Source organism: Hyla sarda, chromosome 9 (genome assembly GCF_029499605.1).
Source record: "Hyla sarda isolate aHylSar1 chromosome 9, aHylSar1.hap1, whole genome shotgun sequence".
Lineage (NCBI taxonomy): Eukaryota > Metazoa > Chordata > Amphibia > Anura > Hylidae > Hyla > Hyla sarda.
In genome coordinates, this window is record NC_079197.1 from 78486593 (window position 1) to 78509582 (window position 22990).

Sequence of the window (22990 nt, forward strand, 5' to 3'; positions counted from 1 at the left end):
AGGCTGTAGGGGAGGAGGTAGGCCTGTATTTTGAACTTAAAAACTCAAATGGGTGTTTGGGTTCAAAATGTGTATTTTTCACTAATGCTGCTATCCTTTTATAATCCATAATTTTTGGGCAAGGTAGTCTAATTACTTGGCGACATAATAACAGTATGAGTGCATGGTTTGGGAAAATAGATGCAGAAGGACAAATTTATGAAAGGATGGCAGCATCTGGCAACTTTACTGTTTGCTTTTTTTCAATGCAAAGGAGGAGCGTATAATTATTAACCCCTTAAGGACCGAGCCCTTTTTCACCTTAAGGACCGGAGCGTTTTTTGCAATTCTGACCACTGTCACTTTAAACATTAATAACTCTGGAATGCTTTTAGTTATCATTCTGATTCCGAGATTGTTTTTTCGTGACATATTCTACTTTAACTTAGTGGTAAAATTTTATGGTAACTTGCATCCTTTCTTGGTGAAAAATCACCAAATTTGATGAAAAAAATGAAAATTTGGCATTTTTCTAACTTTGAAGCTCTCTGCTTGTAAGGAAAATGGATATTCAAAATATATTTTTTTGGGGTTCACATATACAATATGTCTACTTTATGTTTGCATCATAAAATTTATGAGTTTTTACTTTTGGAAGACACCAGAGGGCTTCAAAGTTCAGCAGCAATTTTGAATTTTTTCACAAAATTTTCAAACTCGCTATTTTTCATGGACCAGTTCACGTTTGAAGTGGATTTGAAGGGCCTTCATATTAGAAATGCCCCATAAAAGACCCCATTATAAAAACTACACCCCCAAAGTATTCAAAATGACATTCAGTAAGTGTATTAACCCTTTAGGTGTTTCACAGGAATAGCAGCAAAGTGAAAGAGAAAATTCAAAATCTTCATTTTTTACACTCGCATTTTCTTGTAGACCCAATTTTTGAATTTTTGAAAGGGGTAAAAAGGAGAAAATTTTTACTTGTATTTGAAACCCAATTTCTCTCGAGTAAGCACATACCTCATATGTCTATGTTAATTGTTCAGCGGGCGCAGTAGAGGGCTCAGAAGGGAAGGAGCGTCAAATGGTTTTTGGGGGGCATGTCACCTTTAGGAAGCCCCTATGGTGCCAGAACAGCAAAAAAACACACATGGCATACCATTTTGGAAACTAGACTCCTCAGGGAACGTAACAAGGGGTAAAGTGAACCTTAATACCCCACAGGTGTTTCACGACTTTAGCATATGTAAAAAAAATTATATAATTTTTACCTAAAATGCTTGGTTTCCCAAAAATGTTACATTTTTAAAAAGTGTAATAGCAGAAAATACCCCCAAAATTTTAAACCCAATTTCTCCCGATTCAGAAAACACCCCATATGGGGGTGAAAATTGCTCTGCTGGCGCACTACAGGTCTCAGAAGAGAAGGAGTCACATTTGGCTTTTTGAAAGCAAATTTTGCTCTGGGGGCATGTCGCATTTAGGAAGCCCCTATGGTGCCAGAACAGCAAAAAAAAAAAACACATGGCATACCATTTTGGAAACTAGACCCCTCGGGGAACGTAACAAGGGGTAATGTGAACCTTAATACCCTACAGGTGTTTCACGACTTTTGCATATGTGAACATTTTTTATTTTTTGTTTACCTAAAATGCTTGGTTTCCCAAAATTTTTACATTTTTAAAAAGGGTAATAGCAGAAAACACCCCCCAAAATTTGAAGCCCAATTTCTCCAGATTCAGAAAACACCCCATATGGGGGTGAAAAGTGCTCTGCTGGCGCACTACTGGTCTCAGAAGAGAAGGAGTCACGTTTGGCTTTTTGAAAGCAAATTTTGCTCTGGGGGCATGCCGCATTTAGGAAGCTCCTATGGTGCCAGAACAGCAAAAAAAAAACACATGACATACCATTTTGGAAACTAGACACCTTGGGGAACGTAACAAGGGGTAATGTGAACCTTAATACCCTACAGGTGTTTCACGACTTTTGTGTATGTGAACATTTTTTATTTTTTTTTACCTAAAATGCTTGGTTTCCCAAAATTTTTACAATTTTAAAAAGGGTAATAGCAGAAAACACCCCCCAAAATTTGAAGCCCAATTTCTCCCGATTCAGAAAACACCCCATATGAGGGTGAAAAGTGCTCTGCTGGCGCACTACAGGTCTCAGAAGAGAAGGAGTCACGTTTGGCTTTTTGAAAGCAAATTTTGCTCTGGGGGCATGCCGCATTTCGGAAGCCCCTATGGTGCCAGGACAGCAAAAAAAAAAAAACACATGGCATACCATTTTGGAAACTAGACCCCTCGGGGAACGTAACAAGGGGTTAAGTGAACCTTTATACCCCACAGGTGTTTTATGACTTTTGTATATGTAAAAAAAAAATTTTTTTTTTTACCTAAAATGCTTGTTTTCCCAAAAATTTTACATTTTTAAAAAGGGTAATAGCAAAAAATACCCCACAAAATTTGAAGCCCAATTTCTCCCGAGTATGGCTATACCCCATATGTGGCCCTAAACTGTTGCCTTGAAATACGACAGGGCTCCAAAGTGAGAGTGCCATGCGCATTTGAGGCCTAAATTAGGGATTGCATAGGGGTGGACATAGGGGTATTCTACGCCAGTGATTCCCAAACAGGGGGCCTCCAGCTGTTGTAAAACTCCCAGCATGCCTGGACAGTCAGTGGCTATCTGGCAATACTGGGAGTAGTTGTTTTGCAACAGCTGGAGGCTCCGTTCTGGAAACAGTGGCGTACCAGACGGTTTTCATTTTTATTGGGGAGGGGGGTTGTGTAGGGGTATGTGTATATGTAGTGTTTTTTACTTTTTATTTTATTTTGTGGTAGTGTAGTGTAGTGTTTTTAGGGTACAGTCACACGAGCGGGGGGTTCACAGTAGTTTCTCGCTGGCAGTTTGAGCTGCGTCAGAAAATTTAACGCAGCTCAAACTTGCAGCCGGATACTTACTGTAATCCTCCGCCCATGTGAGTGTACCCTGTACGTTCACATTGGGGGGGGGGACATCCAGCTGTTGCAAAACTACAACTCCCAGCATGTACGGTCTATCAGTGCATGCTGGGAGTTGTAGTTTTGCAACAGCTGGAGACACACAGGTTGTGAAACACCGAGTTTGGTAACAAACTCAGTGTTTTGCAACCAGTGTGCCTTCAGCTGTTGCAAAAGCTACAACCCTCAGCATGTACGGACAGCGGAAGGGCATGCTGGGTCTTGTAGTTATGCAACAGCCGGAGGCATACTACATTGGCTGGGGATGCTTGGGATTGTAGTTATGCAACAGCTGGAGACACACTGGTTTACTACTTAACTCAGTGTGCCTTCAGCTGTTGCAAAACTACAACTCTCAGCAGTCACCGACAGCCAACGGGCATGCTGGGAGTTGTAGTTATGCAACCACCAGATGCACCACTACAACTCCCAGCATGCACTTTAGCTGATTGTGCAAGCTGGGAGTTGTAGTTACACAACAGCTGAAGGTACACTTTTACATAGAAAGAATGTGCCTTCAGCTGTTGCAAAACTACAAGTCCCAGCATGCCCATAAGGGCATGCTGGGAGTTGTGGTGGTCTGCCTCCTGCTGTTGCATAACTACAGCTCCCAGCATGCCCTTGTTGCATGCTGGGAGCTGTTGCTAAGCAACAGCAGGAGGCTGTCACTCACCTCCAACGATCCAGCAGCACAGGTCAGTCCCTCGTCGTCTCCGCCGCCGCCGCTGCTCCTGGGGCCCCGATCCCAACAGGGACGCCGGGGATCGGGGTCCCCAGCACCGGGGGTCGTCTTCCCGCACCCGCTCACGTCCTCCGGAAGAGGGGCGGAGCGGGTTGCGGGAGTGACACCCGCAGCAGGCGCCCTGATTGGTCGGCCGGTAATCCGGCCGACGAATCAGGGCGATCGTGAGGTGGCACCAGTGCCACCTCACCCCTGCTGGCAATGGCTGTTCGGGGCCGTCTCTGACGGCCCCGATCAGCCAGTAATTCCGGGTCATCGGGTCACTGGAGACCCGATTGACCCGGAATCTGCCGCAGATCGCTGGACTGAATTGTCCAGCGATCTGCGGCAATCGCCGACATGGGGGGACATAATGACCCCCCTGGGCGATATGCCGGGATGCCTGCTGAACGATTTCAGCAGGCATCCGGCTCCGGCTCCCCTCCGGCTAGCGGTGGGGGCCGGAAATGCTCAGGGCGTATCCATACGTCCTCGGTCCTTAAGGACTTGGAAACGGGGGCGTATGGATACGCCCTATGTCCTTAAGGGGTTAAAAAGGGTATTTTTGGAGATGGACAGGCAGGCTGTAGGGGAGGAGGTAGGCCTGTATTTTGAACTTAAAAACTCAAATGGGTTTTTGGGTTCAAAATATGTATTTTTCCCTTATGCTGCTATCCTTTTATAATCCATAATTTTTGGGCCAGGTAGTCTAATTACTTGGCGACATAATAACAGTATGAGTGCGTGGTTTGGGAAAATAGATGCAGAAGGACAAATGGATGAAAGGATGGCCGCATCTGGCAACTTTACTGTTTGCTTTTTTTCAATGGAAAGGAGAAGCGTATAATTATTAAAAGGCTATTTTTGGAGATGGACAGGCAGGCTGTAGGGGAGGAGGTAGGCCTGTATTTTGAACTTAAAAACTCAAATGGGTTTTTGGGTTCAAAATGTGTTTTTTTCCCTTATGCTGCTATCCTTTTATAATCCATAATTTTGGGGCCAGGTTGTCCGATAACTTGGCAAAGTGAAAACAGTATGAGTGTATGATGGTTTGGGAACATAGGTGTAGAAGCACAAATCGATGAAAGGATAGCAGCATATGGCAACTTAACTGTTTGTTTTTCCAAAGCAAATGAAGAGTGCATAATTATTAAAAAAGCGTATTTTTGGAGATGGACAGGCAGGCTGATGGGGAGGAGGTAGGCCTGTATTTTGAACTTAAAAACTCAAATGGGTTTTTGGGTTCAAAATATGTATTTTTCCCTTATGCTGCTATCCTTTTATAATCCATAATTTTTGGGCCAGGTAGTCTAATTACTTGGCGACATAATAACAGTATGAGTGCATGGTTTGGGAAAATAGATGCAGAAGGACAAATGGATGAAAGGATGGCCGCATCTGGCACCTTTACTGTTTGCTTTTTTTCAATGCAAAGGAGGAGCGTATAATTATTAAAAAGGGTATTTTTGGAGATGGACAGGCAGGCTGTAGGGGAGGAGGTAGAAAGAAAGAAAGAAGGGGCAGCGGCACCCATTGCCGGCGCCGCTTCCCTGTTGCCTCCCCCATCCCCGGTTGTATAATTACCTGTTGCTGGGGTCGGGTCAGCGCTGCTTCAGGACTCCGGGGTGCATCCCCTGCGTCGTTGCTATGCGCTGCATGGCGCGGCGCAATGACGAGTGACATCACTCGTCATTGCGTCTCGCAACGCATAGCAATGATGTAGGGGACGCACACCGGAGGCCTGAAGCAGCGCGGACCCGACCCCGGCAACAGGTAATTATACAACTAGGGATGGGGGAAGCAACGGGGCAGCGGCGACGGCAATGGGTGCCGCTGCCCCTTATCTCCCCCTGGCTATCGGTGCAGCTGCCCCATTGCCGACACAGCTTCTCTCCCCCTGGCTATCGGCGCTGGCCATAGGACAGTGGCAACGATAGCCAGGGGGAGAGAAGGGGCAGCGGCGCCGATAGCAGGGGGAGAGAAGCGGCGGTAGCAGGGCTCTAGACCCCAGAAAAGGCAGGGGGAGAGAAACAGGCAGCGACGGCCTCTCTCCCCCTGCCTTTCCTTGGGGCTCTGTGGGGTGAGAAGCAGTGTATTGGGGTATACACATGCACACACACGCACCCTCATTTTATGAAGGATATTTGGGTAAAAAAATTATTTTACCCAAATATCCTTGATAAAATGAGGGTGTGTGTTATAGGCGGATGCGTGGTACACCCCGATAAATACGGTAATGTTCCTTTATGCTGCTACCCTTTTATAATCCATAATTTTTGGGCCAGGTAGTCTAATTACTTGGCGACATAATAACAGTATGAGTGCATGGTTTGGGAAAATAGATGCAGAAGGACAAATGGATGAAAGGATGGCCGCATCTGGCAACTTTACTGTTTGCTTTTTTTCAATGCAAAGGAGGAGCGTATAATTATTAAAAAGCGTATTTTTGGAGATGGACAGGCAGGCTGTAGGGGAGGAGGTAGGCCTGTATTTTGGACTTAAAAACTCAAATGGGTTTTTGGGTTCAAAATGTGTATTTTTCACTAATGCTGCTATCCTTTTATAATCCATAATTTTTGGGCAAGGTAGTCTAATTACTTGGCGACATTATAACAGTATGAGTGCATGGTTTGGGAAAATAGATGCAGAAGGACAAATGGATGAAAGGATGGCCGCATCTGGCAACTTTACTGTTTGCTTTTTTTCAATGCAAAAGAGGAGCGTATAATTATTAAAAAGGGTATTTTTGGAGATGGACAGGCAGGCTGTAGGGGAGGAGGTAGGCCTGTATTTTGAACTTAAAAACTCAAATGGGTTTTTGGGTTCAAAATGTGTATTTTTCCCTTATGCTGCTATCCTTTTATAATCCATAATTTTTGGGCCAGGTAGTCTAATTACTTGGCGACATAATAACAGTATGAGTGCGTGGTTTGGGAAAATAGATGCAGAAGGACAAATGGATGAAAGGATGGCCGCATCTGGCAACTTTACTGTTTGCTTTTTTTCAATGCAAAGGAGAAGCGTATAATTATTAAAAGGCTATTTTTGGAGATGGACAGGCAGGCTGTAGGGGAGGAGGTAGGCCTGTATTTTGAACTTAAAAACTCAAATGGGTTTTTGGGTTCAAAATGTGTATTTTTCCCTTATGCTGCTATCCTTTTATAATCCATAATTTTGGGGCCAGGTTGTCCGATAACTTGGCAAAGTGAAAACAGTATGAGTGTATGATGGTTTGGGAACATAGGTGTAGAAGCACAAATCGATGAAAGGATAGCAGCATATGGCAACTTAACTGTTTGTTTTTCCAAAGCAAATGAAGAGTGCATAATTATTAAAAAAGGGTATTTTTGGAGATGGACAGGCAGGCTGATGAGGAGGAGGTAGGCCTGTATTTTGAACTTAAAAACTCAAATGGGTTTTTGGGTTCAAAATGTGTATTTTTCCCTTATGCTGCTATCCTTTTATAATCCATAATTTTTGGGCCAGGTTATCCGATAACTTGGCAAAGTGAAAACAGTATGAGTGCATGGTTTGGGAACATAGGTGTAGAAGCACAAATCGATGAAAGGATAGTTGCATATGGCAACTTAACTGTTTGTTTTTCCAAAGCAAAGAAGAGTATATGATTATTAAAAAAGGTATCAGTATCTTTACAGTTCTCGGGTTTCCCGCGTGACTAGCGGCAGAATGTCTAAGAAAAGAGGTCTGAGTGTCGATGAAAAAAAGAACGAAGATGATGGAAATATTTTTCGAAACTAAAGATGTATTCAAACTAAAGGATCTGGAGAAAATTGCCCCAAAGCAGAAGGGAGATGGACAGGCAGGCTGTAGGGGAGGAGGTAGGCCTGTATTTTGAACTCAAAAACTCAAATGGGTTTTTGGGTTCAAAATGTGTATTTTTCCCTTATGCTGCTATCCTTTTATAATCCATAATTTTGGGGCCAGGTTGTCCAATAACTTGGCAAAGTGAAAACAGTATGAGTGTATGATGGTTTCGGAACATAGGTGTAGAAGCACAGATCGATGAAAGGATAGCAGCATATGGCAACTCAACTGTTTATTAGTTTTACCAAAGTAAAAGAAGAGCGTATAATTGTTAAAAAATTTATTTTTGGAGATGGACAGGCATGCTGTAGGGGAGGAGGTAGGCCTGTTTTTTGAACATAATAACTCAAATGGGTTTTTCGGCTCAAAATGTGTACCGTATTTATCGGCGTATAACACGCATTTTTTAGGCTAAAATTTTTAGCCTAAAGTCTATCTGCGTATTATACGCCGATAAGCCGATGCAGTTCAGTGATTTAAAGCGGGCGCTTTAAATCAATGACCTGCAGCAGCTTTTGCAGGTGCAGAGACCTGCTGTCGCTGACGGCTTCTCTCCCCCTGCTATCGGCACCGCTGCCCCTTCTCTCCCCCTGGCTATCGGTGCCGCTGCCCCATTGCCGGCACCGATAGCCAGGGGGAGAGAAGCGGCGCCGGCAATGGGGCAAAGGCGCCAACAGACAGGGGGAGAGAAGGGGCAGCTGCAGCCATTGTATAATGTTGTATAATTACCTGTTGCCGGGGTCGGGTCAGCGCTGCTTCAGGCCTCCGGTGTGCATCCCCTGTGTCGTTGCTATGCACTGCACGGCGCGGCGCAATGACGAGTGACGTCACTCGTCATTGCGTCTCGCAGCGCATAGCAACGACGCAGGGGACGCACGCCGTAGGCCTGAAGCAGCGCACCGTCACCGGCAATGGCTGCCGCTGCCCCTTCTCTCCCCCTGGCTATCGGCGCCGCTGCCCCATTGCCGGCGCCGCTTCTCTCCCCTGGCTATCGGCGCTGGCAATGGGGCAGCGGCACCGATAGCCAGGGGGAGAGAAGGGGCAGTGGCGCCTATAGCAGGGGGAGAGAAGCGGCGGTAGCAGGGTTCTAGACCCCAGGAAAGGCAGAGGGAGAGAAGCGGGCAGCGACGGCCTCTCTCCCCCTGCCTTTCCTGGAGGCTTTTGTGGGGTCAGAAACAGTGTATCGGGGTGTACACATGCACACAAATGCACCCTCATTTTATCAAGGATATTTGGGTAAAAAATTTTTTTTCCCAAATATCCTTGTTAACATGAAGGTTCGTGTTATAGGCATGTACGTGGTATACCCATATAAATATGGTAATTTTCCCTTATGCTGCTACCCTTTTATAATCCATAATTTTTGAGCCAGGTAGTCTAATAACTTGGCGACATGATAACAGTATGAATGCATGGTTTGGGAAAATAGGTGCAGAAGGACAAATGGATTAAAGGATGGCTGCATATGGCAACTTTACTGTTTGCTTTTTTTCAATGCAAAGGAGGAGCGTAAAATTATTAAAAAGAGTATATTTGGAGATGGACAGGCAGGCAGAAGGGGAGGAGGTAGGCCTGTATTTTGAACGTAATAACTCAAATGGGTTTTTCGGTTCAAAATGTGTACCTTATTTATCGGCGTATAACACACATTTTTTAGGCTAAAATTTTTAGCCTAAAGTCTATCTGCGTGTTATACGCCGATAAGCCGCTGCAGTTCAGTGATTTAAAGCGGGTGCTTTACATCAATGAACTGCAGCGGCTTTTGCAGGTGCAGAGACCTGCCGTCGCTGACGGCTTCTCTACCCCTGCTATCGGCGCCGCTGCCCCTTCTCTCCCCCTGGCTATCGGTGCCGCTGCCCCATTGCCGGCACCGATAGCCAGGGGGAGAGAAGTGGCGCCGGCAATGGGGCAGCGGCGCCGACAGACAGGGGGAGAAAAGGTGCAACGGCACCCATTGCCTGCACCGCTGCCCCGTTGCCTCCCCCATCCCCGGTTGTATAATTACCTGTTGCTTGGGTCGGGTCAGGGCTGCTTCAGGCCTCCAGTGTGCATACCCTGCGTCGTTGCTGTGCGCTGCATGGCGCGGCGCAATGACGAGTGACGTCACTCGTCATTGCATCTCGCAGCACATAGCAATGACGCAGGGGACGCACACCGGAGGCCTTTAGCAGCGCGGACCCGACCCTGGCAACAGGTAATTATACAACCAGGGATGGGGGAGGCAATGGGGCAGCGGCGCCGGCAATGGGTGCCGCTGCCCCTTCTCTCCCCCTGGCTATCGGTGCCGCTGCCCCATTGCCGGCGCCGCTTCTCTCCCTCTGGCTATCGGCGCCGGCAATGGGGCAGCAGCACCAATAGCCAGGGGGAGAGAAGGGGCAGCGGCGCCGATAGCAGAGGGAGAGAAGCGGCGGTAGCAGGGCTCTAGACCCCAGGAAAGGCAGGGGGAGAGAAGCGGGCAGCAATGGCCTCTCTCCCCCTGCCTTTCCTGGGGCTTCTGTGGGGTCAGAAACAGTGTATCGGGGTATACACATGCACACACACGCACCCTCATTTAATGAAGGATATTGGGGTATAAAACTTTTTTTTACCCATATATCTTTGGTAAAATGAGGGTGCGTGTTATAGGCCGGTGCGTGGTATACCCCGATAAATACTGTAATTTTTCCTTATGCTGCTACCCTTTTATAATCCATAATTTTGGGGCCAGGTTGTCCGATAACTTGGCAAAATGAGAACAGTATGAGTGCATGGTTTGGGAAAATAGGTGCAGAAGGACAAATGGATGAAAGGATGGCTGCATGTGGCAACTTTACTGTTTGCTTTTTTTCAATGCAAAGGAGGAGTGTATTATTATTATTAAAAAGGGTATATTTGTAGATGGACAGCCAGGTTGAAGGGGAGGACGTAGGCCTGTATTTTGAATGGGTTTTTCGGTTCAAAATGTGTATTTTTCCCTTATGCTGCTATCCTTCTATAATCCATAATTTTGGGGCCAGGTTGTCCGATAACTTGGCAAAGTGAGAAGAGTATTAGTGTATCCCAACCTCATATTCTGTCCTCATATCAATCCTCTTGTCACGACCTAATATCCTGTCCTCATATCCCGACCTCACATCCTGTCCTCACATCTTGTCCTCATATCCCTACCTCATATGCCGACCTTATATCACATCCTCTTATCCTGTACCTCATATCCTGTCCTTACATCCCATTCTCATATCCCGACCTCGTATGCCATCCTCATATGCTGTCCTCCTATCCAGACCTAATATCCCATCCTCCTATCCCGTCCTCATATCCCATCCTCATATCCCGACCTCATATCCTGTCCTCATATCCCATCCTCATATCCCGTCCTTATCTCCCATCCTCCTATCCCGTCCTCATATTTCATTCTCATATTCTGTCCTCATATCTCAACCTCATATCCCATCCTTATATCCTGTCCTCATATTCCCACCTCCTATCTTGACCTCATATCCCATCCTCATATCCCGACCTTATATCCCATCCTCATATCCTGTCCTCAGATGGGACTGATTTGTGATGAAGATATTGTAAGCTGAAAATAGAAGGGGACGTGGCTTTGTGGGACTGGGCATGATTTGCAAGCCATACCGATGCACATAAAAGGGTAGATAATATAAGGAGTGGGGCTTAAAATGTGGGCTTGTCTATGTGAGATGGGGTATGGCTTACAAGCCGGATTGACACATTCACCAGGAGATGCAGAACGGAGCTTGTGGAGTAAGGTACTGGAAGTTCCATATACTTGCATGGGACTTGAAACAAAAACCCATCTTTTATATAAGGTTAATTTAACTATCATATCTTTTTATTTGACATATAAGTAATATGTGTACCAGGTATTATTGAAATATCTCCAGCTGTACGGAAGTTATGTCGGAACATACATTTCCCAATGATTTGCATGGGACTTTAAACAAAAACACCGACCCTGACAAATGGGGGTAGTTAAGGGTTAAATTAATTATCCTATAGTTTAAGTGGTCATATAAGTAACATGTGACCAAGTATTATCGAAATATCTCAAGCCATTTTGGAAAGTTATGCAGTAACATATATTTTCCATAGACTTGTATGGGACTTTAAACAAAAACCCTGACCCTGGCAAATGGGGTGTAATGGGGAGTAAGGGTTAAATCACCTATCATATCTTTGTTGTTGACATATAAGTAACGTGTGTGCCAAGTTTCATGTTTATATCTTTTGCCTTTTGGACGTAATGCTGGAACATACACACACATACACACACATACACACACACACACACACACACATTGGGGGAGATTTATCAAAACCTGTCCACAGGAAAAGTTGTCCAGTTGTTCAGTTGCCCATAGCAACCAATCGGCTTGCTTCTTTCCGTTTTTAATAAGGCCTCTGTAAAATGAAAGAAGCAATCTGATTGGTTGCCATGGGCAACTGCACCACTCTTGCTCTGCACAAGTTTTGATAAATCTCCCTCATTGAGTTTTATATATATATACTAGCTGAATACCCATCATTGCCCGGTTTTTCCTTCCTAATGCTTGTTGGGGAGGAAAATAAACAGAGGAGGAAGCTTTTGACTTCATATCCCGTCCTCATATATTGTTGTCATATCCCAACCCCATATCACGTCCTCATATCCCAATCTCCTATCCCGTCATCATATCTCGACCTCCTATCCCGACCTCCTATTCCGTCCTTCTATCTCGTCCTCCTATCCCGTCCTCATATCCCATCCTCCTATCTCGACCTCCTATCCCGACCTCCTATCTCGACCTCCAATCCAATCCTCATATCCCTTCCTCATATCCCGACCTCATATCCTGTCCTCATATCCATCCTCTTATCACGACCTAATATCCTGTCCTCATATCCCGACCTCACATCCCATCCTCACATCTTGTCCTCATATCCATACTTCATATCCCGACCTTATATCCCATCCTCTTATCCTGTCCTCATATCCCGACCTCCTATCCTGTCCTCATATCCCATTCTCATATCTCGACCTCGTATGCCATCCTCATATGCTGTCCTCCTATCCAGACCTAATATCCCATCCTCCTATCCCGTCCTCACATCCCAACCTCATATCCTGTCCTCATATCCCATCCTCATATCACAACCTCATATCCCATCCTTATGTCCCATCCTCATATCCTGTCCTCATATGCTATCCTCATATCCCGTCCTTATGTCCCAACCTCATATCCCGTCCTCATATCCCGACTTCATATCCTGTCCTCATATTCCGACCTTATATCCCATCCTCATATCCCATCCTCAAATCCTGTCCTCATATCTCGACCTTCTATCCCGTCCTCATATTCCATTCTCATATTCTGTCCTCATATCTCAACCTCATATCCCATCCTTATATCCTGTCCTCATATTCCCACCTCCTATCTTGACCTCATATCCCATCCTCATATCCCGACCTTATATCCCATCCTCATATCCTGTCCCCACATCCCGTCTTTGTATCCCGACCTCATATACCATCCTTATATCCCATCCTCATATCCTGTCCTCATATCCCGACCTCATATCCCTTCCTTATGTCCCATCCTCATATCCTGTCCTCAGATGGGACTGATTTGTGGTGAAGATATTGTAAGCTGAAAATAGAAGGGGACGTGGCTTTGTGGGACTGGGTGTGATTTGCAAGCCAGACCGATGCACAATAAGGGTAGATAATATAAGGAGTGGGGCTTAAAATGTGGGCTTGTCTATGTGAGATGGGGTGTGGCTTGCAAGCCAGATTGACACATTCACCAGGAGATGCAGAACGGAGCTTGTGGAGTAAGGTACTGGAAGTCCCATATACTTGCATGGGACTTGAAACAAAAACCCATCTTTTATATAAGGGTGTATGTAAGGGTTAATTTAACTATCATATCTTTTTATTTGACATACAAGTAATATGTGTACCAGGTATTATTGAAATATCTCCACCTGTACGGAAGTTATGTGGGAACATACATTTCCCAATGATTTGCATGGGACTTTAACCCCTTAAGGACGCAGCCCATTTTCACCTCTGGGACGAAGCCCTTTTTTGCAAATCTGACCACTGTCACTTTAAACATTAATAACTCTGGAATGCTTTTACTTATCATTCTGATTCTGAGATTGTATTTTCGTGACATTTTGTTCTTTAGCATAGTGGTAAATTTTTGTGGTAACTTGCATCCTTTCTTGGTGAAAAATCCCCAAATTTGATGAAAAAAATAACAATTTTGCATTTTTCTAACTTTTAAGCTCTCTGCTTGTAAGGAAAATCTGTGAGGGGTGTAGTTTCCAAAATGGGGTCACATGTGGGTGTGTTTTGTCAGAACCGCTGTAACAATCAGCCACCCCTGTGCAAATCACCTCAAATGTACATGGCGCACTCTCCCTTCTGGGCCTTGTTGTGTGCCCCAGAGCACTTTGCGCCCACATATGGGGTATCTCCGTACTCGGGAGAAATTGCGTTACAAATTTTGGGGGGCGTTTTTCCCTTTTACCTCTTGTGAAAATGAAAAGTATAGGGCAACAACAGCATGTTAGTGTAAAAATGTTTATTTTTTTACACTAACATGCTGGTGTAGACCCCAACTGTTCCTTTTCATAAGGGGTAAAAGGAGAAAAAGCCCCCCAAAATTTGTTAGGCAGTTTCTCCCGAGTACAGGGATACCCCATATGTGACCCTATACTGTTGCCTTGAAATACAACAGGGCTTCAAAATGAGAGCGCCATGCGCATTTGAGGCCTGAATTAGGGACATAGGGGTATTTTATGCCAGTGATTCCCAAACAGGGTGCCTCCAGCTGTTGTAAAACTCCCAGCATGCTTGGACCGTCAATTGCTGTCCAGAAATGCTGGAAGTTTTCGTTTTGCAACAGCTGGAGGCTCCATCTTAGAAACACTGCTGTACAATAAGTTTTTCATTTTCATTGGGGAAGGGGGGTGGTAGGGGGCGCAGTGTATGTGTGTATATGTAGTGTTTTACTCTTTATTTTATGTTAGTGTAGTGTAGTGTTTTTAGGTTGCATTCACACTGGAGGCAGATTACACTGAGTCTCCCGCTAGGAGTTTGAGCTGCGGCAGAAAATTTGCTGCAGCTCAAACTTGAAGCGGGGAACTCACTGCAATCTGCCGCCAGTGTGAATGTAGCCTGTACATTCACATGGGAGGGGGGGTCAAAACTACAACTCCCAGCATACACTGACAGACCATGCATGCTGGGAGTTGTAGTTTTGCAACAGCTGGGGGCACACTGGTTGAAAAACCTTGAATTAGGTTCTATGACCTAACTCAGTATTTTCCAACCAGTGTGCCTCCAGCTGTTGCAAAACTACAACTCCCAGCATGCATGATCTGTCTGTGCATGCTGGGAGTTGTAGTTTTGACCCCCCTCCCATGTGAATGTACAGGCTACATTCACACTGGAGGCAGATTACACCGAGTCTCCCGCTAGGAGTTTGAGCTGTGGCAGAAAATTTGCCTCAGCTCAAACTTGAAACGGGGAACTCACTGTAATCTGCCGCCAGTGTGAATGTAGCCTGTACATTCACATGGGGGGGGGCAAAACTACAACTCCCAGCATGCACTGATAGACCATGCATGCGGGGAGTTGTAGTTTTGCAACAGCTGGAGGCACACTGGTTGGAAAACCTTGAATTAGGTTCTATGACCTAACTCAGTATTTTCCAACCAGTGTGCCTCCAGCTGTTGTAAAACTACAACTTTCAGCATGTACTGATTGCGGAAGGGCATGCTGGGAGATGTAGTTATGCAACGGCTGGAGGCACGCAAGTACAACTCCCAGCATGCCAAGACAGCCTTATGCTGTTCCTGAATGCTGGGAGTTGTAGTTTTGCAAGATTTAGAGGGGTTCAGGTTGTAAATCACTGTCCAGTGGTCTCTAAACTGTGGCCCTCCAGATGTTGCAAAACTACAAACTGCTGTCTGGGCATGCTGAGAGTTGTAGTTTTGCAACATCTGGAGGTCTACAGTTTGAGACCACTGTATAGTGATCTACAACCTGAACCCCTCTGTAAACTATGGTCCTCCGGATGTTGCTAGGCAACAACTCACCTGGCAGGACCCGGATGAATTGATGCTGCCACCGAACGTGGTGGATCGCGCTCCGGGATCCAGGTAAGGGACCTTCGGCGACGGTCCCTGGACAGTTCCCCCATTTTGCCCGGACACCGATAGGTGGGCAAAGCGGGGAAACCGAACTTTAAACCCCCCCCCTTCCCCCGGTCTGCTATTGGTCGGTTGCTCGGCCGACCAATAGCAGGGATAGGAGGGGTGGCACCTATCCCTTCAGGGGGATCAAGAGTGTCTCGGACACCCCCGAACCCTCTTATTTTCCAGGTCACCGGGTCACCAGTGACCCGTATGACTCGGAATCGCGCAGATCGCAGGTCTGAATTGACCTGCGATTGGCGCCCATCGCGGTCATGGGGGGTTCTCAGTACCCCCTCGGCGATGTGCCGGGATGCCTGCTGTTGGATAACAGCAGTCATCCCGGCCCGATCACCGCTACCGGTGATGCGGCGCTCCCGGAACCCCGCGACGTACATGTACGTCGCCGCACGCCAAGTGACACTTTGTGGCGCCGTACATGTACGTCACTCGTCGTGAGGGGGTTAAACAAAAACCCTGACCCTCACAAATGGGGTAGTTAAGGGTATTATCGAAATATCTCCAGCCATTTCAAAAGTTATGCAGTAACATATTTTCCATAGACTTGTATGGGACTTTAAACAAAAACCCTGACCCTGGCAAATGGGGTTGAGTAAGGGTTAAATCACCTATCCTATCTTTGTTGTTGACATATAAGTAACATGTGTGCCAAGTTTCATGTTAATATCTTTTGCCGTTTGGACGTGATGCTGGAACATACACACATACATACACACACACACACATTGGGGGAGATTTATCAAAACCTGTCCACAGGAAAAGTTGCCCAGTTGCCCAGTTGCCCATAGCAACCAATCATCTTGCTTCTTTCCTTTTTTAAAAAGGCCTCTGTAAAATGAAAGAAGCAATCTGATTGGTTGCCAAGGGCAACTGCACCACTCTTGCTCTGCACAAGTTTTATTAAATCTCTCCCATTGAGTTTTATATATATATATATATATATATATATATATATATATATATATATATATATATATACTAGCTGAATACCCGGCATTGCCCCGTTTTTCCTTTCTAATCCTTGTTGGGGAGGAAAATAAACAAAGGAGGAAGCTTTTGATTTCATATCCCCTCCTCATATATTGTTGTCATATCCCAACCCCATATCCCATCCTCATATCCCAACCTCCTATCCCGACCTCCTATCTCGACCTCCTATCCCGTCCTCCTATCTCGTCCTCCTATCTTGTCCTCCTATCCCGTCCTCCTATCTCGACTTCCTATCCCGACTTCCTATCCTGACCTCCTATCCAGTCCATCTATCTCGACCTCCTATCCTGTCCCCTATCCCTTCCTCCTATCACGTTCTCATATCCCATCCTCCTATCCCGTCCTCATATCCCGTCCTCCTATCCCGTCCTCCTATCTCGACCTCCTATCCCGACCTCATATCCCGACCTCTTATCCTGGTCCTCCTATCCCGTCCTCCTATCCCGTCCTCCTATCCCGACCTCCTATCCCATCCTCCTTTCCAGTCCTCATATCCCGACCTCCTATCCCGACCAGTAATATGTGTACCAGGTATTGAAATATCTCTTGAAGTTATGTGGGAACACACATTTCCCATTGACTTGTATGGGACTTTAAGCATAAACCCCGCCCCTGGCAAATGGGGGTGAGTAAGGGTTAAATCACCTATCCTATGTTTGTTGTTGACATATAAGTAACATGTGTACCAAGTTTCATGTTAATATCTTTAGCCGTTTGGACGTGATGCCGGAACGTACACACATACACACATTGGGGGAGATTTATCAAAACCTGTCCAGAGGAAAAGTTGCTGAGTTGCCCATAGCAACCAATCGGATCGCTTCTTTCATTTTTAGGAAGGCCTCTGCAAAATGAAATAAGTGATCTGATTGGTTGCTATGGACAACTGGGCAACTTTTCCTCTGCACAGGTTTTGATAAATCTCCCCGATTGAGTTTATATATATATATATATATATATATATATATATATATATTTTAAAGCATTCAGAATAGAACTACTATGTAGAAGAAAATGGCAGAAAAATTCAAAAATTACCCTTTTCCATAGCAATAGAGACAAGTATCTATCTATATATATATATATATATATTATATGTGTGTGTGTTTTTTACATTTCTTCCCTCGCTTATAGAACTGTGAGACAAGGTTGGTGACATCACACATGTGACCTCACAAGGGATTAGCTATATCTTTGCCTTTCTTATAATCAGGCAACAAAGAAGACAAGACATTTCAAGGATCAGAGGGAGGATGGCCAGGAGCAGCCGAAATACAACCAACAAACCAAGAAGATTGGTTCCTAGCATGCCTTCAAAATGCCTAGGACAGGATAAAGAAAACATTCAGCAAAGAGAAGTTGAAAGGGGTAATCCAGGATGAGAAAATCAGAGCTGATTTCTTCTGAAAACTGCACCACCTCTGTCCTAATGTTGTGTGTGATATCGCTGCTCAATTCTTCAAAAGTGAATGGAGAAAACTTGTAATATTACATACAACATGAGGACAGGTATGGTGCTGTTTTTGGAAACAAATAGTTCTGTTTTCTATTCCCTTTTAACAAACTCCTAGGATGCAGCAACATTCATCTGATGGACGGCACAGGTAGGACACTACATGTTTTTCTATACATTTCTCACTATTAACACCAGATTCATGTAACTAACACAATCATTTCAATGGCCTCAGTGCTGAACTTCTAGACACATGGGATATTTATCAAAACCTATGTACAGGAAGAGTATCATCTTTCATCCTTTAGAGATTTTTGGTGAGATTTATCAAAATCTGTGCAAAGGAAAAGTTGACCAGTTGCCAATAGCAACCAATCAGATTAATTTTCATTGTCAGATTAAAATTAATTTTGCAGAGGCCTTGTTAAAAATAAAATAAGCAAGCTGATTGGTTGCTATGGGCAACTGGGCAACATTTCCTCTGCACAGGTTTTGATAAATTTTGAGCTCCTGGAGGGGACTTTTTTTGTGCGAACTTGGCGAGTAGTACTGGTTGCCTAGTTTTGATCACCCCAATGTGAAATCAGTCAAATGCATTCTACACCTCCCCCTTTTTTCTTTATACACTTTCCCTACAATATCTTTCACCCCCCTGCTATTTGGGGAAATTGGAGAAGGGAGTGCTTACACACATTGTGTTTAATTTTTTGCGCAAAGTTTTGCGCAAGCTGTTTTTTTGCGTCTTTTTTTGCGCACATTCTGGTGGAGCATTTCCTCCAGATGTGTAAGTTTTGGTGTACCTTGGAGTGACATATTTAGTACACACAAATTTATTAACTGCATACATTTCATTTACCGACAGAAATCTTGCGGGATGACCATATTTTTAAAGCCATCTTGGACTGCACTTAGCAAGATGCTCTAAATCATGCATTTAATTTTCCATTTGGATTGCGGAGATTACTATGCTTTTGTCGCCAGTCAGATTATCTCTGTGATACTTAAAATCTTTTTCATGTACCTTTAAAAAAAAATGAAATGATTATAGACCACTGATGATCACCCCTTCACCCGCAGTCTAACCTGATTCAACTGGAAAATACATCAGGTTATAGTGCAGGTGAAATACTTCCGGCACAGTTCAGACTTCAAACTGTGTAAAATTCAAACTCCCCAGCTGCTCTTGATGAGTGCAGGAGATTGCACCTGTGTAGTGTAACCATGGTGCCCACTATAAGCTGCAAAACTACAACTCCCAGCATGCCCACACAGCCAAAGGCTGTCTGGGCATGCTGGGAGTTGTAGTTTTGCAGCATCTGGAGGGTCACAGTTTGGAGACCACTGTGTAGTGGTCTCTAAACTGTGGTCCTCCAGATGTTGCAAAACTACAAATTTCAGCATTCACTGACTGTCTGGGCATGCTGGGAGTTGTAGTTTTGCAACATCTGAAGTGGCACAGTTTGGAGACCACGATATGGTGGTCTCCAAACTGTAGCCCTCCAGATGTTGCAACACTACAACTCCCAGCATGCCCAGACAGTCAGGGATGCTGGGCATGTAGTTCTGCAATATCTGGCCCTTCAGATGTTGCAGAACTACAACTCCCAACATGCCTGGACAGTCTGGGCATGCTTGGAGTTGTAGTTTTGCAACATCTGGAGGGCTACAGTTTGGAGGCCACTACTTAGCGGTCTCCAAACTGTTCTTCCCCAGTTGTTGCATAACTACAACTCCTAGCATGCCCAGACTGTCCAGGCATGCTGGGAGTTGTAGTTCTGCAACATCTGAAGGGCCAGATATTGCAGAACTACATGCCCAGCATCCCTGACTGTATGGCCACGCTGGGAATTGTAGTTTTGCAACAGCTGTAGGCACACTGGTTGGGAAACACTGAACTAGAGTCTGTTTCCTAACTCTGTGATTCCAACCCGTGTGCCTCCAGCTGTTGCTAAACTACAACTCCGAGTGCACTGACAGACCGTACATGCTGGGAGTTGTAGTCTTGCAACAGCTGGAGGCACATGGGTTGGAATCACTGAGCTAGAGTCTGTTTTATAACTCAGTGATTCCCCACCAGTGTGCCTACAGCTGTTGTAAAACTAAAACTCCCTCCATGTACGGTCTGCCAGTGCATTCTGGGAGTTGTCATTTTGCCACCGCTGAAGGTTTGGGGCGCCCCCCCCCCCCCCATGTGAATGTACAGGGTACATTCACACAGGCGGATCTACAGTGGGTTTCCTTCAAGGAAACTTATTGTGAACCCCTAAAAACACTACACTAACAAATAATAAAAAATAAAACACTACATATACACCCCCTTACACTTCGCCCCCCCCCCCCCAATAAAAATGAAAAACGTCTCATACGGCAGTGTTTCCTAAACGGCACCTCCAGCTGTTGCAAAACCACAGCTCCCAGTGTTGCCGGACAGCCATAGGCTGTCCTGACAGGCTGGGAGTCTTGCAACAGCTGGAGGCACCCTGTTTGGGAAACACTGCTGTAGGGTTTTGGTGGAAACAAGCCCCGTCCTTGTAACCGGGTCCGCACCTATTGAAAATTCCTTATTCAGGCCTCAAATGCGCACTTCAGAGGCAACAGTTTAGGGCCACATATGGGGTATCTCCATACTCGGGAGAAATTGTGTTACAAATTTTGGGGGGGATTTTTCTCCCATTACCCTTTGTAGAAATGGTACATTTGGGAAAAAAACTGCACTTTAGTGAATTTTTTTTTTTCATTTACACATCCGAATTTAACAAATAAGTCGTCAAACACCTGTGTGGTGTTAAGGCTCACCGGACCCCTTGTTACGTGCCTTGAGGTGTGTAGTTTCCTAAATAGTATGCCATGTGTTTGTTTTTTTTGCTGTTCTGGCACCATAGGGGCTTCCTAAATGTGACATGCCCCCAAAAACCATTTCAGCAAAATTCACTCTCCAAAATCCCATTGTCGCTCCTTCCATTCTGAGCCCTCTAATGCGCCCGCCGAACACTTGACATACACATATAAGACATTTCCATACTTGAGAGAAATTGGGTTACACATTTTGGGGGGCTTTTTCTCCTATTCCCCCTTGTAAAATTTCAAAAACTGGGTCTACAAGAACATGCGAGTGTAAAAAATGAAGATTTTGAATTTTCTCCTTCACTTTGCTGCTATTCCTGTGAAACACCTAAAGGGTTAACAAACTTACTGAATGTCATTTTGAATACTTTGAGGGGTGCAGTTTTTATAATGGAGTAATTTATGGGGTATTTCTAATATGAAGGCCCTTCAAATCCACTTCAAAACTGAACTGGCCCCTGAAAAATTGCTTCTGAACTTTTAAGCCCTCTGATTTTTTCCAAAAGTAAAAACATGTCAACTTTATGATGCAAACATAAAGTAGACATATTGTATTTGTAAATCAATATATAATTTATTTGGAATGTCTGTTTTCCTTACAAGCAGAGAGCTTCAAAGTTAGAAAAATGCTACATTTTAAATTTTTTCATCAAATTTTGGAATTTTTCACCAAGAAATGATGCAAGAATCGACAAAAAATTACCACTAACATAAAGTAGAATATGTCACGAAAAAACAATCTCAGAATCAGAATGAAAAGTAAAGGCATCCCAGAGTTATTAATGCTTAAAGTGACAGTGGTCAGAATTGCAAAAAATGCTCCCGTCCTTAGGGTTATAATGGGCTCTGTCCCCAAGGAGTTAAAGGGGTGCTCCGGTGAAAAACTTTTTTCTGCTGAATACTACAGTGGAAATTCTGCTGACAACTGCTGAATACTACAGTGGAAATTCTGCTGACATCATGAGCACAGTGGTCTCTGCTGACATCTCTTTCCATTTTAGGAACTGTCCAGGGTAAAAGGAAATCCCCATAGCAAACATATGCTGTTCTGAACAGTTCATAAAATGGACAGATATGTCAGCAGAGAGCACTGTGCTCGTGATGTCAGCAGACAGTTCTGTGTTTCAAAAAGAAAATAATTTTTGCTGTAGTATTCAGCAGCTAATAAGTACAGGAAGGATTAATATTTTTTAATAGAAGTCATTTACAAATCTGTTTAACTTTCTGGCACCAGTTGATTAAGTTTTTCACCAGAGTACCCCTTTAAAGATGGACAGGCAGGGTGAAGGGGAGTAGCTAGGCCTGTATTTTGAATTTAAAAACTCAAATGGGTTTTTGGGATCAAAATATGTAATTTTCCGGTATGCTTCTACCATTTTATAATCCATAATTTTTGGCAAGATAGACTGAAAACTTGGTGACATGAGCACAGTATGAGTGTTGGATGATTTGGAAAAAGGCTAATTTTAGAAATGGACAGGCAGGCTGAAGGGGAGGAGGTAGGCCTGTATTTTGAACTTAAAAATTCAAATGGGTTTTTTGGTTCAAAATATTTAATTTTCCATTATGCTTCTACCCTTTCATAATCCATAATTTTGGGCAAGGTATTTTGATAACTTGGCGACATGAGAACAGTATGAGTGTAGGATGGTTTGGGAAAATCAGTGTAGAAAGACAAATGGATGAAACGATGGCAACATATGGAAACTGTACTGTATTTTTTAAAAGCAAAAGAGTGTAAATTGGTAGAAAGGCCAATTTTGGAGATGGATAGGAAGGCTGAAGGGGAGGAGGAGGCGGCCTACATTTTAAATCTTAAAACCCTCATGGTTTTTGGGTTCAAAATGAGTTATTTACCCATAGGCTGCTACCCTTTTATAATCCATAATTTTTGGGCCAGGTATTCTGATAATTTGATGAAACGAAAACAGTATGAGTGTAGGATTATTTGGGAAAAGTCTATTT

The 22990-nt window shown here is 44.5% G+C and overlaps 1 long non-coding RNA gene across 2 annotated transcripts in view; it reads left to right on the forward strand.

The window, feature by feature from the left end:
• The window catches only part of LOC130291478 (uncharacterized), a 118708-nt gene extending 100166 nt beyond the window's left edge, over positions 1-18542 (forward strand). The window contains exon 3 of one of the 2 annotated variants that reach the window (XR_008847945.1): positions 17863-18542. This is a non-coding gene — a long non-coding RNA (uncharacterized LOC130291478). The remainder of the gene's footprint in view (positions 1-17862) is intronic. The other variant, XR_008847946.1, reaches the window with a different exon arrangement.
• The last annotated feature ends 4448 nt before the right edge of the window (positions 18543-22990 follow it).